General features: G+C 43.7%; 1 protein-coding gene and 1 long non-coding RNA gene across 2 annotated transcripts in view; one reads left to right on the top strand and one right to left on the bottom strand.

The window, feature by feature from the left end:
* The window catches only part of SH3BP1 (SH3 domain binding protein 1), a 235,619-nt gene that overhangs the window by 146,925 nt on the left and 67,389 nt on the right, over positions 1 to 21,305 (bottom strand). The window lies entirely within an intron of this gene.
* LOC144773065 (uncharacterized) lies at positions 7,458 to 21,266 on the top strand. Its single transcript, XR_013599912.1, has 4 exons — positions 7,458 to 7,540; positions 7,652 to 7,718; positions 8,174 to 8,224; positions 20,888 to 21,266. It is a non-coding gene; the product is annotated as an uncharacterized LOC144773065 (long non-coding RNA).

The raw sequence follows: 21,305 nt of genomic DNA, 5'->3' as shown, positions 1-21,305 counted from the left end.
CGGCGGTGTCTCTGCACGGCGCAGGTCCTGTGGGTGAGTCAGCCGGCGGGAGGAGCAAGTACCGGCAGGAGGAGGCGGAGATCTCCCCTTTTTCCGGCAGTCAGCCGCTAAGGGCCTGTCTTGTCCAGAGAAGGCAGCGCAAGGTGGGAATTGAATTCCCTAACTGGCCAAAGCCCCAGACCCACTGATTCCCCAACCGAGTGCGCAGTAAGTGGGAAGGGGGAGGCTGGGCAAGCTTAAAAAGCCTCCGGTCACTTGAGGAAGTGGGGGCTCAGTCAGCCGGCGGGTGAACCAGGAGGGAAGAGCCCCTGAAAGAAAACCAACTGTACTGTGAGCTGACACAAGTGTGTGGGGAAGGTTAATTCACTCAGGTGCCATTCTATCTAGACTTGGGCCAATCTGAGGGTGGAAGTAAAGAAGATAACTTAAAGAAAGTGCAGACTGTACTATTTTAGATAGGAGGCGAGGAATCTTGATGGTGCAGCGCCTTTCTCCTTAATGACTGGGTAACCTTAAGGACCTGCCCTCATGGAATGAGTAAGCCTTCCCAATAGATCAAAGCCTATTCCCAGAAGGATCTAGAACTGTGTACTGAACAACAAATGTAAGATGAATGTAAGGAAAGAGTTGGTGGATTCATGTTAACTTGCAATTAACCTACCAGTCAGTAAGCTGTTTGAATCTTTCTTCAAGTTACCAATGTAGAAGTGACCCTAGAGCTATATACCTTTTACTAGGGAATGTAATGAGGTTATGAAGAATTTCCTGTCTTGACAAACTAAAAGTGCCAGGGAAGAATTGTCTTTGAATTATGTGCCAATACCTTCATAAAAGATTATAAGTACAGGTATTACAGAGAAACAATCTAGATGCTGATTTGAAAAATTGTATGCAACTATAAAACTAAACTCAAGAAAGGATAAAGCTTTTCTACTTTTATGAAAAGTAAGGTGTAATGTCATTTTTGGGATGGATGGGCACTGAGTTACTGAGTGGGTGTGACGCAAACTTTGCACATGTACTTTGGAGTTAAGCCTTGCCATTTAGTGCCAAGCTACCTTATGTGACTTGGAGACCCCAGGTCCAACAAGAACTCTGCGTGAGCTTCTGATCAGCTTATGGTACTGTTTTAACACAAGTTCATGGCGAGAGTGGCTGGTCGGACTGTTGTATTTTCTCCAGTCATGTTCAATGCGCTTGCAACATTTTTTAGCTGTAGCTAAGTGCTCATTTTACCAAGGTGCAGAGGGGAGTGACCTAGGATTCCATTTGGGGGCCAGCCGGGCTATACCATCTAAGGTCCAAGGCATTTGCCTATGTTGTTTTCTGCTAGATCTATGTCTAAATCCTCTCATAGATTAGGATTAGAGGCAGCTAGGACAGTCGTGAAAGTCTCCGAGTTCATCTTGGCCCATTTCCTAGAAAGGACAGATTGTTCCTTGTAAGTGCAAAGGGTGGGTTTAGACAGAGGAAAGGAAAAGGGAATCATATAATGGTCCGTGCATTGGCCATAGTAAAGTAGGCCGACTCGGGAGAGGTGTGGGAGTTCTCCAGCCAATCTGGAAAGGAAGAGGCGGGCACAGCAAGCACTAATCGGGGCCTAGCAACCCCGGCAGGTCAAAATATTAAAGACAACTGAAAGGTGAGAAAGGTAAAATCCTACACGGATTCCCTTTGTGAATGTTCTTAAAATGTTTTTAAGAGCAGGTAGTGGTTCCACGGCCCACTGGCTGCTTTTGAAAAATGAAATTTAGATTTTTCTTTTTTAAATGCAAGCCGTTTTCTTCTATGGAAAAAAGTCTGAATAAAAAAAAAATGATTGCTTTATTTAAAAGCAATCACAGACATGGCGGGCTGCTGACCCCAGCAAGCCACCATCCTGTATTTTCAGCGATTCCTAATGGGTCTCAAATTGCAGCCTGCCTCATTAACATTAATGAGGTAGGTCGATTTGCGACCCATTAGGAAACACCAACAGAAACTCGTAGAGTTTCATAGATTCAAATAGGTATTACCTAATTGCGATTCTCAGATAATCACAATTAGACAATTGCTATTTGAAATAATGATACATGTGGCCCTAAATTACAAGTGGACCGGAAATTGTTCAGTGTACTACAGGTTTAATCTAGAGAAACATTTGTTTTCTTTAATTATATACAATGTACCCTGGTTTCCTTTTGCGGTCCCCTTTGCCGGTAATTTCATATCTGGGGTGACGACATATCCAGGCTGCCGGCCACTGGGACAGGCAGAGATCGGATTATAGAGTCTAAAGCATGCACACCCAGGCACTGGTCATAGTCCTGCATCATCATCATAGGAAGCTATTATAACAGTTAGAAGCTACTGCTACAAGCCTGGTGCTAGCAGGTAGGCCGGGTGGGCCAGATCCATCCAAACATGACCTTTGGCCCTCCTAGTCCTAGATGATGAGGCCACGAGAAAGCACCTGTTTGTTGACTGCTTCCTCCATGTCAACAGCCAAACGTGGTGATTTTTTTTCACTTTGTTTACTTTATCAGTTAGGGGGCATCAGGAACCTCTAGAATGCATTGCACTGCAAGAATAACGGTTTTAATTATGTACAGATGGGGAGAAAAAAAACTCAGCTTTAGATGATTTTCCCTTTTTCTGTACTGGTCATGCCGGTAAACTAAAAACAACCCAGACAATCCTAGCTCATGTCTGAGGCAATCGGAAGTAGAGAGGTGTGTGGTGGGAGGAGAGGGGGCAGGGGTTTACCTGCAACAATGCAGCAGGTGCAGTGGCCGGCCAGGATTATGAACGACCTTCGGCACCTCAATAATTATTGTGTCTATGTGGATGTTCTGAGAGTGTGATGTAGTTTAGTCTGTGTAGGACGAGCACAGTAATATACTGTAGAATGGGGCATGCATTATCGTATTCAGATAGTGGCAGTTCATGTCTCATTAGATGAGCAGCCAGAATGTGGAATTACAACGCCAACTAGAATATGTGCGTCTGTTTGTGCTCTGCCAGATGCTGTGGTCAAGTAAATAACCATTTTATCTCAAGTAAGAAATTGTCCTGGGCTGGATTTATTCTGACCTGTGTGGCGGGGTTACAAAAGTGTGCATTTCATATTCTGATATTCTTGTTACAGTACGTTGCACATTCCCAGGTTATAGTTGGGGGGCACTGGAATTATGCAATTTTGTGAGTATTTTGTTTTGTGCTGAATTATGGACTTGGTACATTTGCCACAGAATCCATTATCTGATGCATAATCTGCAGATTTAAAAAAATACTTCTAGTTCAAATGGATCAAAAGTAGTTAAAAATACTGCAATAAGTTGCCGCACAGTTGAAGGCCCTTTGCAAAGGCTGACTGGTCACCTTTCTGTTGCCTATTTCTATACTTGGGTGGTAAACTCGTACTACTGAGGTGCGACATAGGCCCTGATAGTGATAACAAGTGGAAAAAAAAGACAAAGTAATGAATTAATACTATCACAAAATGTGCCTCATTACGCCGTGTTATCTGTCTTTCCTTGCTGCATAATTTAGTCCACCCTGCTGCATATTTTTTGTTCCTCCCCGGATGCATAATTTCAGTGGTCCTGTTTATAGTGATCTTACTCTTCACACGTACTACCAATGGTCCTGATCAAAATTCAGTTCAATAAAGCACTACTAAAAGTTATGCAATGTGGCATAATATACACATGGTGGCATTAAGGCTAATCAATCAAACTCACCTCAGAACTAAATCACTCATTGCACAGGAATATTTAAGAATATTGCTAAAGTTCTGCTACACACAAAGTATGATTTTCATATAAATGGATAGTCTCTGCGTACATCGCAGCATATACTTTTTTACACCTATGTTAAAACCAAATATGTACAATTTAATTTGTAAGGCAAAATTTCATCTGTCCTATTTGGTCACATTTCCTAAATAGTGTTCGTTTACTTTTTACATTCCACTGCATAGCACTAGGTTTGATAAGGCTTGCTGTTACAGTGAGAGGTCGCCCAGCTGATGATTCATGCAAAGAAGCTGCAGAGAGTGTGGTCCTTCGACCTTCAGGACCCAAAGCTGCATCACATACACATTCAGAAAATCTATGCTGTCTGCTTGCCTCAAATAAGTGATTGTGTCATTTTATCAATATCATTTTGCACACCCATCCAGTGTTTAATGAATGCAAAACACGCCACATACAAGCACCCACCACACGCATAAACACCTTGTTTATACCGATACATGCAACACATAAGCACACTCGGTATGCACCCTTTACAACGCAACTTTTACCAGGCAGTGCTGTTACAACGCATGTATTACAACGAAAACCATTACAACGCATTACACTGGGGGGCGCTCTAGGATGAGGAATAGTTTTAATTTACAATCCAACACCTTCCCTAGTGTCCACGGGGACTGGAGTTGGAATAGTAAATTAAACTATTCACTATCCAGCACCCCCAAGTGTAATGCGTTGTAATGGTTTTCGTTGTAATACTTGCGTTGTAACAGCATGCGTGGTAATAGCATGCGTTGTAACGTCATACGTCCGCACACTCACACCAGGCTCAAATGAACAGTGCACACAGAAACAGGTTCCCGGCTGCCTTCAGTACAGCCGGGAACCCGCGCCTGCTCTGGGACCAGTGCTTTCAGTGAAATACGGAGAGGCTGTTTATAAGTATAGAAATCATGGGTTTCACAATGCAGGCTACTTGCTGTATGCAATTTAAAGAGGGTAGGTAGATCCCCTTGCAGGCAGGTGCAGTTAGCAACTGCGCCTGCTTGCAGGTCTTTGTCTGAGGGGGTCCATGGCAGCCTCTTGGGACCCTCCAGAAGGCTGGCATAAAGAGGCACACAGACTGTGCACCACCTATTTGTGGCGTATTGTCAGTGCACATCCTGACCCCTGCACTCGCATCCATGATATGGGTTGGGTGCCGAGGCAAAGCCATTCTCTCATTTGCATGGGGCCATGCTCCCATGAAAGTGAGGGAACGCGGTCTGAAGATAGTGCTGGATCTACATGTGTACTAGCGCTATCAGTTTTACAGAAGGATTTAAACAAACAGCACAGGTGCACCACAGATAGACTTAGACAAAGAGTTTTATAAAATCCATGTCCACAAGTATTCTTCCAGGTTCTTCTTTTATTTCAATGAAGTTTTAAAACAGGATCGAGATGATCAAATCACAGCTGACGCGTTTCGTCCTTATCAGAAGGACTTCTTCAGGGCGCAACTAATCTGTTCTATTGTTGAAGTTGTAAATAGTCCACAGAGCAAGAGGAATAATTGGTGTGAAATACTTCCGACATCAAATGTATTATGTTTGGGATTTGCACAGCGCCTTTTCTAAAATGAGATGCGGGTGGGTGTATGATAACTCCAGTCAGAGGGATCCCAGGCCAGCCAGGGAACAGGGTGTCAAAAGAGTGACTGCACTATTGCAACAGCGGGCCAGAATCAGTAGGGGTGTTCCTTTTTCATCAGTGGAAGATGGGACAGAGTCCCATCTTCCACTGATGAAAGAGGAACACCCTGACTGATTCTGGCCGGCTGCTGCGAATAGTGCCCTCACTCTTGACACCCTGTTCTCTGACCTGGGAGTTATCATACACCCAGTCATAAAACATCTGCCTCTTCTGAGCCAGGGGTCGCAAAGGAAGTGCTAGGCATTGCAGGGAACAAGCTAGAAGTCAAAGATCTCTATTTACCAGCTTCCGGCACATAAATGGGGAGCACATTTGCTCCAAGCGTGGCGGGGCTGTATGTGTTTAACTTCGAACATAAACACATCCTACCTAACACCAACCCCCATTTTGCAAACATTATTCTATGGCAGCGATACATAGATGATGTGCTGTTAATTTGGAAGGGTATTGAGGAGTCATTACTTGCATTTTTTGGTTGGTTAAATCATCAGGACATGCATCTCAAGTTCACACATGAATATGACAGCACTGAGATTGTATTCCTGGATGTGATAATCACAAGAGTAGGTAGGAAACTAATATCTAAGACCTATTTCAAGCCTACTGCAAGAAATAACCTGTTACACTACTCAAGCTTTCATCCACAGCCATTGAGAAAGAATCTCCCTTTCGGACAATACCTCCGCATTAGGAGGAATTGTAGTGAGGTCTCCGATTACAAAACACAAGCCCGGGACCTCACTGAGAAACTACAGAAGAGGGGATATCCTAATCACCTCCTATCTAAAAGTTACAAGAGGGCACGAAATCAGAACAGAGATGCTCTTTTAGAAGACAACCCGAGAGCAATAGACTCAGAGATACCCCTGACATGTGTTACGACTTACAACACAGCATCAAACATAGTGAGTCGCAGTATTAAGAGACACTGGAGGATCTTAACATCCAACAACTGTACATAGGAGAAACCTTTGTTCTCTTTTAAAAGAGCTAGGAGCCTGAAGGACTCCGTTGTACATACACGCCCACGACAACAGGAACAGAGAACAAGGAGTGTACTGGATGCATGGGGACTTCCTCCCGTATGTGGTCATTTTCCTTGTGGAGGATGTAGTGTGTGTTCCTTCACCTCCGCATCCAAGACACTCACCCTTGAACCAGGCAAAACGTGGCAGCAACGGCAACATACGAATTGCAATACGTGCAATGTTGTGTATCTGATTACCTGCCCATGTGGATTGAGATACATTGGGATGACCAAGAGAATGGTTAAACTCCGGATTGGTGAGCACCGTAGCAATATAAGATGTGGTAAAAGTAACACCAAACTTACCACTCATTTTAAGGAGCATAAACATTCCCCTTCGGACATCCATTGGACCGTGGTAGAGCACCTTGACTATGGAACAGAGACTACCCTGTTTGAAAAGGAACAGAGATGGGTGCATCGTCTTTCGAGCCATGTGACTGGTCTGAATGATGATATCCCCTGGGGGACGGTTATGAGACGTTGAAGCCGGACCAGGGATGGTAATTGAGACTCTTACCACTGTGTTGTGCTTTTATGATTGTTATCCCTGACAGGGAGTTGCATGGGGGCATGAGAAGCAATCTACTAGTTACTTCTCCAGGATGGTGACATCTTTGGTTTTGTAACTAAGTAATTCGATAGTTTTGCGAGCTCTGACCAGCCTCCTTCCTCCTTTGTTGTCAAATAGCTATACAAATTCTTTTTCTGTCAATAGCGAGATAAATTCCTTTAAGTGACATGGCCGATGGGATGTTATCATCCGGTTTCTTGCAATACACAGCGTGTTTCCAGTCGACAATAATAACTATTCAGCACACATTAAGAGAATATGTTGTTATGGTTTTTTCAAAATCCGGGACTAATAAAGTTTTCATGAGGCTGAGAGACGAACGTTTCACCCCTTCTCTATGTCGTTTGTGGACTGACAACACGTCATCACAGTCAGCTGACCTGGACGTGTGACGTGCTTTACGTTATCGCGCGTCCATTCCCCATAACAGCTACGCGCAATGAGGAACGTTATGTCCAGATAGCAGCGTTTACAGAAGTAGGTGGACGGCGGCGAGTCGCTGGGTAGTACGTAAGTGTTGGTAGACGATAGTTTTGGTTTGACTGCGTACACTGGAACTAACGAGGCCATGGGTGGAGAATGCTTTTTGTAAAACGGCCCCGTTTTGCTGTTATTTTGTAGATGACACGCAGCGTGAAGACTAAGCCTTGCTGCTGATCTATGGTGCATATCCAAATACCGGTATGATGTGAGTACAATATATCACGATATTACGCTATGTATAATACTGCACCATAGTTTAACAGACTGCACAATCTTCCATTAATCTGATCATACGAGTTCGCAGTCCCGACTGGGATTTATTTTGAACAAGGGTAGCATATAGAATATATTTCTCTCTTTTTTGATATTATGAGCATAATGTTTGACTGAGATATGTCTCCTTTTGAATCGAAAGTGAGGCTTGAAACTAAGCATGACTAAAGATTGGTCTAGTTATAAACCCATTGATAGGGGTCCATATGAAAGAATGAGCTCCCAATCAGTTGAGGCGTCTTCACCCTGACATTTTAGGGATTTTGCAGACACACCATAGACGAGTGAATAATGAGACTATTGTAATGATGTTGGTGAAAATGAACCGTTGATATTGGTTAAACATATATTTACTGTATGTTTTTGTCTAATGTTATTTCATTACAGATTGGGCTCCGGTTGAGCTACTAGGAGCTTTTTACGACACGGTATGAAACCGTAAGTTTTTTACAAAAAGAAAAAACTTCACAATTTTTTTATTTTCTTTTCACATTCATATCCTCACGGCGCGGACGTGCCTTAGCGAGCATGGACCCCCGGGGGATTACACTTAGTTGGTCCTGATGAAAGCTGCGCCGAAAAGGGCATATTGACAGCAGAAACATGTTGACCTCGTTCTTTAGGAAACAGTGATTTTTACATTAAAAATCACAGTCTCCCCACCTGTTTTTAACGTGACCAACAGACCTACGAATAAAGTTTTTTGAGGCACTGCTGGTCTCTTAACTTTTCACTCAACTCACTGAGCACACACCACCGACATCACAATCAACCTGCTCCGCTGCAATCGCAGGCGTTGAAGCACACGGAGGAGATATTCGGTCTCCCTCGTGGGAACCCCATGATGAAGCATGTCATCACTAGGGTGAGTGAGGGTTCTTTTTACAAATAGAATTATTCCTCTTACCAATAGAGTTGTCTGCCTTTTTCTATTTATTTGTTTTCTCACCAGCACACAGTGATTCGACTGATAGTCACTCTTTTGTTGTTGATATATACCCACAAATGACGTCCATGCTCTCTGCGCCATACACCCCGTAAGGTTACCTCTTTGACCGCAAGTACTAGTTTTACAATTGCCAGGCATGAAAACTGCTCTCTTTCTTTTGTTCAAAATGTATTGCTGTTTTCTAAACGTCACCAATGAAAGCAAAAGAATGAAATGAAAATTAACAGTAACAAAGATCACAGTGTGCAAAGAAATATGTTTTGGACAAATTGCAAGGAGTAAATCGCCAGTCTTCCTAGTGCAAAGAGTGATTACAGAGACCTCCTTAAACTTGAACTTCTATTATATTCTGTTTGGTATCCAGATGCTTTTATTGAAGCCTGGATTGCAGGAGATTATGAGGGTTGGGCCCGAGCAGTATAAACATCAGCTTTTACTCTCAAATAACTCTCCACGTGCTCTGTATGACTGTTGAGGAGAAAATATAATTTAAATCTAGAACTTTTAGGCTACCTAAAGAATTGTCAAAAATTGGGCAGACATTGGCCCACACAAAGGCACCCTTTGGCCCGTCCAGATGAAAATCCCTGCAAGTAGGCCTATACCACTACCAAAAGGCTGACACAGCTAAGACCAAATCACACTCTGTGAGAACCAGTTTCAGAAATGAGAAAAGCTGGCTTTTGGCCAAAGAACAGTCACTTTCACCAAGGTCACAAAAAGCAGATTAGAAAGATTAGAAAGTAAAGAGTGAGCATGGTGCCTCGGGGCAGGTGTGCATTTTCCATTTACCGTGAAAAGCAAATGTGTAATAACTAATAGGTCCTCGGGAAAGTGCTCCACACTTGATCTAGCAGCAAATACAAAGTCATAGATGAGTATTTGTGAATAACAGGGATTTGCTTCTCTGAGTGGATGTGAGTGACATCAATTATATGAGAACAAAGCTGCAGTTATCTTGAAAGTCTCTCAGAAACCCAAAGAAGGAAACAATCATGTCAGATCACAGTAACTCAGCTGCAATTATAATTTTTTTTACCCCCATACACCTTTTTCTCCTGTTCAGACGAGCAGCGCAGGGATCTTTAGAGAGCATGGGGGATGGCGGATCGCCACATTTCAGAACATTAGCTTAAGGGCCTAGCACTTCAATGCTCTGATGTCAGAGCACTGAGCAAACCGAGTTTCGAACCGGTTTCTGTGCTAAAGTCAAAAAATGCTTACGAATAATTCCCTTCCACTGAGTCCATACTTCCTTGTTCTGATCATTGCATATGTATTGATTAGAAGAAGGAAAGGGGCAAAGAGCACTGAAAGAGGTGGTTGAAAGGGGTTCAGGTCACACAGAGTTGTGTGTAGGTAGTTGACATGCACTATAGGTGACATAGACCTCAAATTTAGCCTCTCCCACTTTCATTCAAATTTATCTCCTTGCAGTTTCCTCAGAAATCTCGACGTGCTATGGAAATAGTTCTGCACGCTGCATCCTCAGTGTGTCTCTAGGCTGTCATCCAAGAGCACAGAGGTGTCACTAAGTTCAGTTGTGTCGAACTATGGATATCTAGTTCAGACCTACCCAGGCTAAGGCGAGTGTCTACTCTTGTGTGACCTGTAGAGTGCAGGGCCGGACAAGAAACCCAAAGCAGCCCTGGCAATGTTGATGGATCAACCCCCTGCTGCCTTTGTTACTGGGGGCCACCAGTAAAAAAAATGCTCCCACCACTGTAAAATTGGCCCCCACCCTTCCAGCTTCCAGGGGAATCGCCTGATGCCCGCTACAGCCAGTCCAGCCCTGGTGGAGTGATTGGCACAACCTCTAATGCCTATCGATGCATAAGCACTCTACCAGCTAAAGAAATAGGATGGTGTACCCAGCTAAAGGAATAGGGGTGGTGTACCCGGCTTGTCAGAAGCTTTTGTGTGACTCAGGTCACAAACGTTATGCAGACCCTTCTCTCGTTTTATGCCGGAAGCTAGTGGCAGCTAAAGTTACCTCCCTTGTCGACAAACAGTCCTGCCAAGCGTCACGCAACAGGTGTGACGCTCACGCATTTCAGTGCGGTGATCCGCATCCCCGCACTGAAATGCAATGTCACGCATACCAGCGGCGCCTGTCACTGTGCCCGGCCGGGCTCTCTCTGTGCTGCTCCCTCGAGAAAGGTGCGCCGCCGCCGGCCTGCCCGTCATGTTCCTAAACACTCACACACTGTCCTGCAGCTCTCCGCTCTGAGAGCGCTGCAATGTATCGACTCTGCACTCTGCCACCAGGAGCTGCCTGTTGCCATGGAAACAGAATGCGTCTACGACACATGAATTTTAATGGTGCGGCTGCCTGCGGCGCCAGCGCGGCGCGTTGACACAGGGGCCGGGCTGCCAGTGCCCGGCTCTCGGCCCGACCGGTGATACTGCAGCCAATCACCGACGACGGTGTCACCAGGGGGGCCGGGAATAATTAATTTGGATGTGCGGCGGTACAGTCTGCAGTCACGTCCGGCGGCCCGGAAGTAAAGCCGCCGGCGGGGGATTTAAATCTGAGAGTGCAGCCTGCCACAGCCTCTCTCATGCCATGATGGCAGGCCGCTCGCCGCAGCCGCAGGGGGCCGCAAACCGATTGCGGCACGGGCGGGGCGGCCGAGGCGAGGAGTGCAGTGACCGGCGACGAGTGGAGGCAGCAGCAAGCAGCTCTGCCTGGAGATGAAGACAGGCAGTGCCCTGGCAGTAGTGGCAGTCACTGCTGCACATCGTGGCTGGGCAGCAGCAAGTCGTCAACAAGTAGTAAGTAAAGTTTCAGCCCCCACGCAGCCCTGGCTACGCACGCGACGCCTGTGATGAGATGTCAGTCACAGTTTATTTTTATTAATGTTCAGCAGTGCGCACGTCGTGCTCTGGTGCATCAATGCATTTAAGCCAGCTTGCAATTTTGTACAACAGCCAGTTAAGTCAGCCCCCACGCAGCGCTGCACACGCGACGCGGCCGGTGCCACAGTTTATAATGTTCAGTAGTGCACCTCGTGTTATGGTGCATTGCATCAATGCCATTATGCTAGCAATATTGTACAACAGGTTTGGTAGAGTAACTAATTCCATGAATTTTTTTCGCGAGAAAGTGTCACTCATAGTCGTTGAAATGTCACTCATAATTTCACTCAAATTTTTAAAATGTCACACATGGCAATCTGAAACCTTGGCAGCTATGGACAAAGTATCACAAAACAGGCAAAGCCTACTTTAGTGATTATAAATAGATTTAGATATGGCTGAGTGGGGCCCCGATTTTTATGGTAAACAGCCCATGCTACTCCTCCCGTTCATACAAATGTCTTCTTCATCGGTGCTTTAAACATAACCCTCTGCAAGAGCCTGTAATAAGGGACAGTTGTTCAAATACAAAAAGATGCAAAAAATATAATGATTTCTAGAAATAATAATATGATCGCCTTTCTGTTTTAGTCCATTGGTAAATTTCTATAACTCGGTGTTAACTATAAAGGAGTCTATTTAACAAATGACAATAATTGTTTAATCTTGAAACTGCAACATATTAGAAAACGCCATAAAAACACCATATAAAGTACAGTCATGGAATTTAACGCAATGTAATCATTATTTAAACCTGTTGCAGTCAGAAAACCCATCCACATTTGCCGAGGTGCAATTATCTGTACTTTCATTTTCTTTAGGTTTTATTTTCTGGACAAGGCCTACCAGCAAAACTACATTACACCATCACTCAACATAGCAAGACAAATAAAATTGTTCCTCAAGATTTATTCCAGAAAGTCGATTCATCTAGTTTTGACATTTGCATTAGTAATTTGTATATATTAAGCTTGCAATAAGTAAGAAACAGAGTATTTTTTTGGAAAAAAAACTATAACTAAAATGGCATTATTGCTACACGTATTTCTTTACCACGAAAAGGACATTTTAGCGCTTTTAGCCCCTTCAAGCAGGGTTATGATCTTGGACTAGTGATCATTCGCCGAGCTGACAACACTATCCACACTTGAAATCAGGGAATCCCCGCAGCTAACTTACTCGAGGGTGTCAACAAAGAAGGGAATCATCAGTGATTTGTATCACATAGCTGCCAAGGTTTCAGATTTCTATGTGTGACATTTCTATAATTTCAGTGTAATTATGAGTGACATTTCAACGACTATGAGTGACACTTTCTCGCGAGCAAAATCAAGGAATGATGACGAAGGAAACATATAAATAACAGAAATTTACATCCATTTGAGCAACAAGACTCTCTAAGAAGATCTTGAAACTGCTGCAAAGCACCAGAAATGGAAGGGTACTCAGCGGAGACAGACTGCATGACGGCAGTTATCAGAAACAGAGGGTAGGCAGGCACTCCAGCTGCTCATAAGACGATCTCGTTGATCTGATCATTCATGGACTGTGTGCCAGTCTAAATAAGTAATGTTTGATAGCATAGCAAGTGCAACTATGAGATTATACTGTCACTCAGTCTCAGGGAAATACAGTTTTTTTGCTAATCTGGTGAGCTAGAGCTGCGGCAACAAGCAGGCCCTGTCACACTGCAGCCAAGCTGCCGGTCTCCATGGCAGCATAAATTTCATGAGACAGTGTAGGAACTACTTAAACAAATGCAGGATGTAACAGAAAATATATATTTCCTTAAACAAGAACACAGGTAGCCTTTTGACAGAAAGAGTCCGCCTGTTTTAAAAGGCAACAACTGACGCTACTCTTGGGATATACATTGCAAATATATAAAAATACCAGATAACGTCAGATATAGAAGGAGTAGCAGTGCACTCTAGGGAAAACATGTTTGTGTACTTTAATCTAGGCAGTGTTCGTACATAGAATGTGTTGAAAGTCATGCCCTGCTTGCACGAGATTCGTGCAGAAACTGCGGTGTCTTTGGTGCTCCAGAAAACATGTTTTTCACCTTGACTACTTCTCTTGAGCGACCATGGCAAAGACACTAGAACATCAACCACAGTTTGAAACTCCGGTCTTCAAAGCAGCGAGTAGTGCCTGGAAGTGAGCCAACTGAGCTATCTATCAGAGCTTTACTGAAGTCTGCATGCACAAACCTACTCACTGTACTCGGCGCTGTGACTGACATGGGCACTATTTCAGCCTGTTGCTTGGGGTTTAATGGTGCTGCTACAAATAAAAAGACAATGAAGGGACAGTTTGCCTTTTCTAACTCATAGTGCTGTGCAGGTAAGAATTCTTGTCTCACAGCCACAAGGAAAGAATTCTCATCAAATGACACTGACAGGCAGGCCTTGCTGTGCATCTGCGGGTGAGATGAACATTTTGGGGGTAATTTGCCAGGTGTACATTGTTTAAAATATATTGCCCGATTTGTTGGAAAATTGAAGTGAATATGTTTTTTTTTTTTAGCTGGGTGTTTTTCGGTAGGGGAAAGACACAAATGTACATTTTCTCCTTTCTTTTAGCAGTGAGGTGGTGTGCTGTCTGTCTATGCTCTGCCCTAATGGGTGTCTTTCCGTGTTTTCAATCAATGTGTTAGATCCTCGAGGTGAGCCTTTGATCTGTAACTGCTCCCTGAGTCGTGAGTGACTGCTGATTGCTCCTAAAATGTGCCAGACCCAGCTGTAAAGTTGTGCATGACCCCCTGCGGCCCTCGCAGCACGTGCCTCGGTGATTTCACACTGCCCTCGGCCTCGGGCCTCCCTGATATTAAGGTTCAGGATTAAAAAAAAAGATTTGCTGCGGCGTTGCCCACAGACCTGGCTCAATAGTAACTTCGGTACCTGGAGCAACCTATAGTCCACCCTGCCTGTTAAAATAGAGGAGGGAGTTGTAAACCAGTAAAACCACAACATTCCCAAGAAAATATTGTGATTTTCCTGCATACATAAGCAGCCACGGCGGGTGCCCTGGGGTGGTGCCAGGGCCTTTAAGGTTAAGAGGCTGGGTAATCGGGCACGTCCTCTGAAGTTTCGGTTGACTGACTTTTTATCACTTTAATTACAAACACCCCGACGCCAACAGAGAGGAGCCGAGGCCCGTGCATGGCGCTGCAGGAATCGATGGGCTCTCGGGGCCAGTGACCTCGGAGGCGAGGGAAAGGACTCCCCGGAGAGGCTGAAACTCAGCCTTTACATGTAGACAGAGAACATGGATGATTTGGGAGATAAGCACTACCGGGCTCTGGTCACGACTCGAGGCAGCAGTTCCCATCGCCGCCTGCGTCTCCCAGACACTTCCACTCTGCTGAGTAGTTACCTGAGGTGAGTTCATTTTCTAAAACCTTCGCATAATTTGAGGACACGCTAGCTGAAAATAGATCAGTGTTAGGAATCTGACCGGAGGAGAGTCTGTTGTCAGTCGGCATTGTATGTTATGTTAACACGCACACACACAGGCACTTACTTGGGCTTGGGCCGAGGCCACAGATAAGAGTCGATCCGAACTCGAAGAGTGTGGCGAATGGCGATCCATAATTGCAGGCAGCGACTCTGCTCTGCTAAGCTGGCTGCAGCAGGCAGGCTCAGGCCGGCGTGGGCCACCACGGGCCCTGGCATTTCAGGTTTGCCGCCCGGATGCCTGCGGTGATAATCGTCCAGGCTGAGGCTGTCCAACTCCTCTAGGCCCCGGGCGGAGGGGCGGCCGTCCAGTTAGTCTCTCATCGGACACACTACCAGCACCTCAATGACGTCAGGCTGGCAGTGCAATAGCAACGATAATGGATTGCGCTACATTGCAACAGATGAGTGAGTGTAAAACTGCCAGCAGCCTCCACTCCGCTGGGGGCCCTAAGCTGGATGCAGCACGCAACGGGGGGCTCGCTGCCACACTTGACAGTTTTAGGCAGAGCTTTGAGTGAAAGCTGAGACACATGCATATGCGTGACAACGCATTTCAGTGCGGTAATGCGGAGTACCACACTGAAATGCGTTAGTCTAACCCGTGATGCTTGGCAGGACTGGTATCGCAAGAAAAACACTATTTTCTAAAACGTTTTCAACTAGGACTTCTTCTCTTCCTCCGAGACATTTTTATTAAGGCACTTGCAAATTGCCTCCTCTTGAGGTTAAACCCGGATGTCCTCAAACTTGGCACAGAAACTGCAGCATACGATATTCTCCATTGGGAGTGGAGCATCAGCCACACCAAACGACAGTCCTACTATGCTCTGTTACATATTGACTAGAGAAACTTCAGAGAGAAGCTTAAGATAAAGTAGGTCCTTCTTCACTTGTTCCTTTAAAATCCTTTCGGAGCTTGATGACATCGCTTAAGGAGAATTATAGATAATGAAAATATTGCGGTCCGCCATCTACGATTAGGCTCACTTGAAGAGTCGGCCAATTTGGAATGGTGTTGAGAGCACATTAAAAATCTGGTTACAGTGTGAGTGTCCAGGGGGTGAGCTGTTATCTACTGGGAACAGCCTCAGCATTCTTAATACCAAATTAAAAACCAAGCCAGCTTCTCCGACGAATCCAGACACAATAAAGCCCGTGATTATAAAGCGAGACTGGTCAAAAAGATGTTGATGTATTGTAAAATGCATCATATATGCCCCAGTGTTTCATTTTATCACTACGACTTTCATTAGGGGGATTCGAAAAGCAAACATCTGTTTCCTGTCCCAATCATACTTACACAAATCACTTAATTATTAAAATCATCTCATGTCATTACTTTCATTAATCCTTGATGACTTGCTCTCAGTTTTAATCAGGCCAACAATATACCAACATTGATCTCTATGGGACATAACATACACACTTTTACAACTATTTGCAATAATATAAATTCGTGCAACATAGTTAATTGCTGTAAATTGCACTGAACTAGCTTCACAAATATTGAAGCTGATTAGACTAGTGACAAACTAATATTAGTACAAATACATTACATGGTCGATGTATATTCCAACCATATTTTATTGAAATTGGTGATCCTAGCTTCCAAAACAATTCAGTAAATATTCAACATGGCCTATTGCCATTGCATCTCATTGCAATGACTGCAATTGGAGGAAGAGATCATGTTATCGTTTTCACTCCTAAATTTGAAAAGAATCTATCATTACAATTTCCCTCTCATTAATATTACATGTTTAAGCTATAATATTTATTGGAATTTGGTAATAATCTATTTTATAAAAGAGTCAAACCACGCCTCTTGACACATTGTCACAACTGTCTCCAGGTAGTAATTTCTGTGAGCCTCTGTAAAACAGCATATACATACTTGTAAACAGGCATGCATAACCCAGAGAATGAAGGAAGAAACCTATAAGAAGGATATGGATTTATTCTCTCTATCACAGATCCCAACATAACAGCAGACGTACAGTCTATTCTTCAAATATGCATCTGACAGAAATATTGTAATTGTATTTCCCTATTGGGACCAAGGGGCAGTATACAATTTAGCTAATTAATACCTTAGACTCTAATCTTCTGACCGAAGATTTCCATTTTCTATTCAGAGACACGGCACAGTCCTACCTCCCTCAAATGGTCTGGAATACCCAAAGTAGTTTCAATAAATGCATCAATATGCCTGTATCCATTCATCCTATTGGTTCATAAACCAAATACATAGCCTGGAAGTTGACAAATGTCCAGATTTTACATGTAACATTTTTTTCTCTCTCGCACTCTTATTTAGCCCCAGATAGCGGCTAATATAATCTCCAAAATACAAAACACTCAAGTTTCAGAGGCAGCCAAGTACCGAGGGAGCTGGAACTTCATGTATGGTAATTGGTCAAATAATTTCTGTTCCTAAATATAATTAGCGGGCATTCGCTCATGCAGTAGCAAAATCTTTTGTCTGACATCATTTGCTATTGATTCTTACCAATGTTGGACGCATATATTGACTCTTATTACTGTGCTTGCTGTGATTAATTTGTGCCTGTGGTTGCTGGGGTTTTGCACCAGCACTCATTAGGTCTTGCGTGGGCATGGCAGCGAAGCTGCTCTGCGAGAGATATTGTTAGAAAAAATGTTCTAAAGGGGACTCTAATCCCCGCCCCTCCTTTCCATTTGGTAGCGTCAGCGTTTATGGTAAATGCTGGCTTCCCAATGGAAAGTAGTGTTTTTGGGTGCCACCCAGTCTGTTTTTTGGACAGCCCCTCTGGGCACCATGGCCTGCTTTACGGCTGCCGTGAAGACTTTTCTTATCTGCTTGTTTATTGAACAAGCAGATAAGAAAATTCTTCACCACAGGGGCACGGGGAGTGCAGCTCTTCCCCCATTCTGGCGTTTGTTTTTTTATATCTCTTCAAGCCGTAGTTTAGACGGAGGTGGGGTGCGAGGCAAGTACTTATCGATGAAAGCTTGGTGCCGTTTCTGAGTTAGTTACTGTAATAAATAGGGTGCGATTCCTGTGTTTGTTGGAGGTGCATGCCTTGGGTGGCATGGGGGCTGCAATTCACGAGTAGTCCTTGGGCTGAAAGAATCTGCATTTACTGCTCCGGCGTCAGCATATGGCCAGTCAGGCTTGTGTTGTTAGCAAGGGCCTTTTATCTACGTGGAATGTACCAGTAAGCAAGATCTCGATGTGAGCAGAAATGGATGGGTTGGAGGGGAAGGGAAAGGAGATTTAGAGGCGCGCGATCAGATGCCAGCGTTCCAGAGTGAACTCTGAGAAAGACCTCTCCGAGGGTGGGGCGGTGCGCGTTCAAGGCGAACACTCAGCTCGGCTGTAATTGAGCCTTTCAGAAACTGCTTGAAATTTAATACAGCCCTAATTCAGATTTAGGGGCGCCTGCCTGCTAATGGGGTGACATCGCTCTCGTGTGGAAGCAGAGAGATGCAGGAAATTTAGTGCCCGGCTAGAAATGTGAAAAGACACGTGCAGCAACGCTGGGGTGAGCAAACCCCCCCATTTTCCCCCGCCCCAAGACATCACCGACCCCCCTCCTTTGTGTCCCGAGTGCCCGCAGGCACCGCGGCCGATAGCAACCGTAACCCATCCAACCTGCCCCGGAAGGATGAAAGGCTGAGGCATGAAGACCGGAAATACGCACTGCCTTCCTCTGCGCTCTACCAATTGGTATCAATGATATGAATATTCAATCCAAACGCAAAATGCGCGAACAGTGGTATATTTCCACTCTCAACACCGTGCGTATTGGCCTTAATTCTAGGGAAGAATGGGATCGCTTGATAGGGGCCACATGAGATGGGAGTTTCTTTCCTTGCTCATGACTGAAAGAAAGTTCACTTATAATTTTGCTTCTTCCCCAATCTTTGTTCGAATCTCAGCTCACCAAGAGGTGATTCTTTGCATTTTGTTGGAGGGATCATTGTTCATGGTTGGTATTTGGGTAGCGTTTTGCCGGGGTCATGTGGATGTCCTGGTACGGGTTGTGTGGAGTGCCGTGGTTGTTATGGGGGGAGGGAGAGTCTTATTACTTGCCATATATTGGTTGGTGGGACTCTCCCTCTCTTCGATGCAGCTATGGTAGTTTGTGCGACCTTTGTTAGGATGTCTGCGTGAGTTTGGACATTGATGATGGGCTGTGTTCCTTGTAATAAAATGTAAAGGACTGGCAGGGATACGATGCGTGCCCTATTAGCTATTTGCTCTTAAACAGTACATAGTTTGGCTTCAGTTTCGACATTTTTTAAAAATAAAAATGAGAGACTATAAAAGGATCCAGCTTTCAATATTTTTTGTTCCTCCTGTATATTTACTTAAGAAATGTTTGTGTGCGAGAACAAATGTCTAGTTAGTCCTTTTTCTATGTTGAATAATAGCGGAATGAATACATGCTCTGCCGCTCTAGTCTTTGTTTTGAGATACCGGATACGGATGTAGTGTCTGTATGCCTACCAGGAAATGGATAGGCGTTGTCCGGGTAAAATTACTGCAAATTTAGAGTATTTAAACCCCGTGTGATGACACAAGTTATCTGCTCGCTTTTTTCACCCTTGGAGGCGGATGGCCCGTGTGTCTTGACGTCTACTCACACAGGTAATACGCGGCGATTTCGGGGTAATGGTTATGCGCGTGGCAGGAAGGGAGTTCTGTTGGTTGACTCCTTTTGATTGGCAGAGATTTATAATGTATTGCTTTTTCTGCTTAGACCGCTGGCAGTACCGCATTTTAACCCATTATCGGAATATTGAGGCTTTCACTACACGAAAGGAATTTGGACCATGTGCTCCGAATTTTTCTCCGCATTTTCAGGTAAATAGCTAGACGTTACCTGCGAGTACATTAGGGTTTTAACTGTATTTGTTTATATTGAGAACGTAGCGATATAGGCATATGTGAGTGTGTATTTGTCTTCTTCATTTAGAGGGCTGTTTAAGATAATGTACCCTAGTCTCATCCTCATATATATTCATTTAGGCCTAAATCGATCTGTGTTTTGGTTAGGCGGTGACATGGGTCACGATGTGGGAATCTGTCATTGCTAAATACTTTACTCGTGAATGTATTATCTCGAGTTGCCCCCTAGTATTAGATAGTGATGATTATTTTTTGTCTTTTAGAGTGCACTTGAATACAAGGCAGCCATTGTAAAGATCACAGAGTGATTGTTTTTAAAGATTTTTTGCGGGACTATCGAATTTGTTAGAGGTTTGTCTCGCATTTTCAATAAAGATACAATAATATAAAGTATCGCTTATATAATGCAACTGACTGGGGATATATACTTCGATTTTTTATCCAATATACAGATATTAACAGACTGTCTATAATAAAAGATTCAACACTGGAGGTCTCCTCAGCCCCAGGAGTTAAGGTATTGAGCTGAGCCTTTTTCCTGTTGTATTTGAGTCTTATTACTGAATTTTGGTATTCAGGATGTTTGGCATTGTTTCCAACACTGATCTTACTATGTGCAACGAGGAGTATCCAGGTATGGAACTTTCTAAATTACACTTGGTACTGCTTAGTGCTAAGTGCCTGTACTTTATCACAATCTATGAAGGCTCCTTTGCCTCATTTTATATACCTTGACGTTTTTAAGTACCCCGGTATATTAAATTGCTGTATGTATGATTTGTTGGTATGATTGCTGTGTCGCTTATCTCCTTATCACACCTATGTATATTAAGTGTTTATACTTTTTATGAACAATGAGGTTACGTAAAATGATGTCTTATATTTTAATGTATTAGGATTGATTTGATGAAATATGTTTTGTATTTTATATACTACAGATGACAATATGTTAAAGTGGGAATGAACTATTTTATCCTGAAGAAGATGTCGGCTGTAAACTTATTGCCCACCGAAACGCGTCGATGCCCACATGAGTGGATGTACTTTAAGTCTGTGGAGACAATCATTTTTAAAGAAATTCAAAATTTAAATCAGAATTGATCTCTGTGTTGACTATTGTATTTTCCTTCTCCTAATAGGAATTATTTTTTCCTAATGTGTTTTTTCCCCATTTCTCATTACTTCAGATTGTTTCTGTATATGTTTTATTGATAACGTTTTCTGCTTTCTCTAATTGATTAGAAATGTATTGATGACAGGGTTAGATTATGTTTTAACTGGTGCTTGATTCGCTTTTAATAAATTGTATATTTTTAATATTTCAGTTTTTACATTTCCTCTTTGTTTATTTTCATT

The sequence above is a fragment of the Lissotriton helveticus genome, chromosome 1_1, assembly GCF_964261635.1.
Source record: "Lissotriton helveticus chromosome 1_1, aLisHel1.1, whole genome shotgun sequence".
NCBI lineage: Eukaryota > Metazoa > Chordata > Amphibia > Caudata > Salamandridae > Lissotriton > Lissotriton helveticus.
This window is presented reverse-complemented; position numbering and strand designations above follow the sequence as displayed.